At 42.3% G+C, this 4,649-nt stretch overlaps 1 non-coding gene across 1 annotated transcript; it reads left to right on the top strand.

Moving 5' to 3' along the window:
* The first annotated feature begins 1,143 nt into the window (after positions 1-1,143).
* Positions 1,144-1,205, top strand: LOC116564202. Its single transcript, XR_004274788.1, has one exon. It is a non-coding gene; the product is annotated as a U7 small nuclear RNA (small nuclear RNA).
* The last annotated feature ends 3,444 nt before the right edge of the window (positions 1,206-4,649 follow it).

Raw genomic sequence — 4,649 nt, 5'->3', positions numbered from 1 at the left:
TTTGAGACACAGAATGATATTCTGGAAGGAGCATAGGCTTTGGACTTGATAATCTTAGGGTCAAATCCTGGCTCTGCCATTTCTTTTTCTTTTTTGAGATGAATCTCAGCTCACTGCAACCTCCGCCTCCCCGTTCAAGCGATTCTTCTGCCTCAGACTCCTAAGTAGCTGGGATTACAGGCACATGCCATCACGCCCAGCTAGTTTTGTTTTTTGTATTTTTAGTAGAGACAGGGTTTCACCATGTTGATCAGGCTGATCTCAAACTCCTGACTTGATAATCCGCCCACCTTGGCCTCCCAAAGTGCTGGGATTACAGGCATGAGCCACCGCACCTGGCTGTCCATTTCTTAACTATGTGATCATGATTAAAGTTACTCAGCCTCTCTGAATCTGTTTTCTTACCTACAAAATGGGGATCAGAATATGAAGATTTACAATCATGTATTTGGAGTGCTCAAATATGGGGGCTATCAGTACTATACAGTTTTGCTGTTATATAGTGGTCATATTTTCATGAAGCTGCCTTAATTTTTACTCTGATATCATATACCAAATAGTTGCCACATTTCATATTTAAAAATGAAGTTGAGATCACTGTCCCTTCCATCTGTTTGAACTAGGTATCATTTTTGTGTTCTCACAACTTAACAAATGTGAAACAATTTACTCTGTGGTGCTGCTTGGTAAATAACTTTTTCACTTTCAGGGTATTTTTCAGTCTTGTGGATGAGGGGTCTTGACAATAGTCATTAAGATATGATAGCATTTTCACAAGAACAAGGACATGTGCCTTACGTCTCTTTGCTGAGCTCCAGTCTGGATGGACTAATTTTAACCTTTCTCCAGATCTATACTAATATTTCACTAGGAGAAGTCACTGTCTGCCTAGGTTGGATCTGATTAAGTCAGTACTTAATTTTGCTGGTAAAGACCACCTTAATTATACTATCTGGTTAATGGGAGGATGCGATGTTGTATAGTTAAAGGAGGATGGGATAGAAATCAGCCGGTGTGGGTTTGCTGGCTGGTGACTTTAGTTGGGGCACATGAAACTCCAAACTGCAGACCCTTATTATCTAGTGGAGACATATTACATATCTGTTTAGCTTACTCCCATTAAACCAAACATCATTTAAAAAGCAGTGTTACGGCTCTTTTAGAATTAGCCTAGCAGGTTTTCCAGTTGTCACCAGAAAACTAAAGAAATAAAAATAAAAAGAGGGAGAAAGAATGAAAAACCATTAAAATGTGAAGCTGCCCTGAATTCCTCTTAATGCGCATGAGAGGCAGGGAAGTGAAGCAAAGGTGGCAGTGGCATAGACAGCTATTTCCATAGTTAGAGTCACTTCTCTCAGACTTTTTTCTTTTTTTTTGAGACACAGTTTCTCTTTTGTTGCCCAGGCTGGAGTGCAATGGCACGACCTTGGCTCACTGCAACCTCTGTCTCCTGGGTTCGAATGATTTTTTTGCCTCAGCCTCCCAAGTAGCTGGAATTACAGGTGCCCGCTGCCATATCCAGTCAATTCTTAAAATTTTTTAGTAGAGACGGGATTTCATCATGTTGGCTAGGCTGGTGTTGAACTCTTGACCTCAGGTGATCCACCCGCCTCAGCCTCCCAAAGCGCTGGGATTGCAGGTGTGAGCCACCGCGCCCAGCTCTTTTATACTTTTTATAGTGTAGGCATCTTGCTGCCAAAAGTGTTGGTTTTTAAAATGTCACCCTTATTTTTTGTACAATATAGCCTCTAAATGCAAGTCAGCTTTTTCTTTTTTCTTTTTTCTTTTCTTTTTTTTTTTTTTGAGACGGAATTTCGCTCTTGTTGCCCAAGCTGGAGTACAATAGCGCGGTCTTGGCTCACTGCAAACTCCACCTCCCAGGTTCAAGCGATTCTTCTGCCTCAGCCTCTGGAGTAGCTGAGATTACAGGTACATGCCACCACACCCAGCTAATTTTTTGCATTTTTAGTAGAGATAGGGTTTCACCATGTTAGCCAGGTTGGTCTTGAACTCCTGACCTCAGGTGATCTGCCCTCCTCCACCTCCCAAAATGCTAGGATTGTAGGCGTGAGCCACTACACCTGGTCTCTCTCTCTGTCTCTCTCTCTCATTCTCTCACTCTCTCCTTCCTTCTTTCCTTCCTTCCTTCCTTCTTTCCCTCCCTCCCTCTTTCTCTCTCTTTCTCTCTCTTCTCTTCTACTCTCCTCTCCTCTCCTCCTCTTCCCTCCCTTCCCCTCCCTTCCCCTCTCTTCCCCTCCCCTCCCCTCCTCTCCTCTCCTCTCTTCTCTTCTCTTTTCCTCAGTGTCTGACTCTGTGACCCAAGCTAGAGTGCAGTGGCATGATCATGGCTCACTGTAGCCTCAACCTCCCAGACTCAAACAATCCTCCCAAGTAGCTGGGACAACACATGTGCACTGCTACGCTGGGCTAGTTTTTGTAGAGACAGGATCTTGCTATGTTGCCCAAGCTGCAAATTAGCCTTTACATCTATAGGTCAATCAAAGGAAAAGCTAGCTATTTAGATTAATGGAGATATGATATGCTTGTACGTGTGCTGTAAAGGTAAATTTAAAAGGTTTTGTTGCTAATTTTTATTATATTTAATTTTCATCTTACATGTTTCTTTAGAATCTAACTCCTGCACAAGATGCAATTTCCATTGTAATATCTGCCTTAACAGGGTTGTTCTGAGAATCAAGTGATATATGTTTAATTGCTTTGCAAAATTTAATAGTGCTATGAAATGTAAATTGTTTCTGTCCTCTGGAGAATTCTTGGCCAGGAATTCATTCTAATATATTTGCTCTTATTTGTTTTGTGTTTTCACACAGAAAGGGAATTATAGATAAGTATAGAACAACAGCCATGATGATGATGATAGGAGCTTAGAAGATTAATTGACCACTTACCACATGCCAGAAAATGTGCTTAGTGCTTTAAGAAGATTATCTCAGTTAGATACTGCGTTGGGGGGAGTTCCTACTCTAGACTTTCTATCATCCAGGCCCTCCTAGCATTACCTCAATTTCAAATTGGGAAGCCTCCAAATGTGTGTGTGTGTGTGTGTGTGTGTGTGTGTGTGTGTGTGTGTCTTGTGTTTGTGGTTTTTTTTTATTCTTTTTTTTTTTTTTGAGACAGAGTCTAGCTCTGTCACCAGGCTACAGTGCAGTGGTGCCATCTCAGCTCACTGCAACCTCTGCCTCCCCATTCAAGTGATTCTCCTGCCTCAGCCTCCCGAGTAGCTGGGACTACAGGCATGTGCCACTGTGCCCAGCTAATTTTTGTGTTTTTAGTAGAGACAGGGTTTCACCATGTTGGCCAGGTTGGTCTTGATCTCTTGACCTCGTGATCTGCCTGCCTCGGCCTCCCAAAGTGCTGGGATTACAGGCATGAGTCACTGTGCCTGGCCGTTTTTTTTTTTTTATTTTTTATTTTTTTTATTCTTATAGAGCTGAACTAGTAAGTGCTAGGCAGGGAAATATTTATTTCCTACTCAACATGTTTCCATGGGGAGGAATTTTCATTAGAGGAAGATGTGACCTTCTTCCTCTTACTCCCCTCTCCACTGAGGGAAGGAGAGTGACTTACTTGATTGAAGAATTTGGAAGAAGGAATTGGGCATTTGTGGATTAGCCACTCTTGTGCATTTTGGGCATGACTGCTTGGAGAGAGGATACATTCTGGTTTTCAGTCTCCACCATGCTGTGACTTAGCAAAATATGCTCTATACCTGTGGGTGAGGTCTGCACCTGTTTAGTGCTGCCTATGGCTAGGTAGGTAAATCTGACTAGCTCAGCAACTACTGGCAAGTCCACTTGACTGAATGTCTTTAACTTTCAACAGAAATAAAGCTAATATTTTTATATTTTTATTTATTTTTTTTTTTTAATTTTTTTTTAGATGGAGTTTCACTCTTGTTACCCAGGCTGGAGTGCAGTGCAGTGCAATGGCGCAATCTCGGCTCACCGCAACCTCCGCCTCCTAGGTTCAGGCAATTCTCCTGCCTCAGCCTCCTGAGTAGCTGGGATTACAGGCACGCGCCACCATGCCCAGCTGATTTTTTGTATTTTTAGTAGAGACGGGGTTTCACCATGTTGACCAGGATGGTCTCGATCTCTTGACCTCGTGATCCACCCACCTTGGCCTCCCAAAGTGCTGGGATTACAGGCGTGAGCCACCGCGCCCGGCCAAAGCTAATATTTTTAATATCTGACTCCTGTGTCTACTTTTTGATTGGTTCCGAATTTAGATGGAAAGGAGAAGGGTTATGAATTAACTACTTAAAAGCCTAATAAGAGGCAGTGTAAGAGAATGGTTAAGAGCACTGGTATGGAAAGAAATTGGCAGATTTTGGCCAGGCGTAGTGGCTCACGCCTGTAATCCAAGCACTTTGGAGGTGATCACCTGAGGTCGGGTGTTCAAGACCAGCCTGACCAACATGGTGAAACCCCATCTTTAAAAAAGAAAAAGAAATTGCCTGATTTCAAATTCTGGCTCCATGGCTTACTAGCTGTGTTATCTTGTGCAAGTTACTTAACCTCCCCATGCCTTAGTTACCTTATCTTTAATTAAAAAACAATTTTTTTTTTGAGACGTATCACTGTTTTTTTTTTTTTTTTTTTTTTTTTTGAGATGGAGTCTTGCTCTGT

The sequence above is a fragment of the Sapajus apella genome, unplaced genomic scaffold (assembly GCF_009761245.1).
Source record: "Sapajus apella isolate SASKATOON/1434 unplaced genomic scaffold, GSC_monkey_1.0 scaffold36, whole genome shotgun sequence".
Classification (NCBI taxonomy): domain Eukaryota; kingdom Metazoa; phylum Chordata; class Mammalia; order Primates; family Cebidae; genus Sapajus; species Sapajus apella.
The sequence above is the reverse complement of the archived record's forward strand: the minus strand, read 5'-3'. Positions and strand labels throughout refer to the sequence as shown.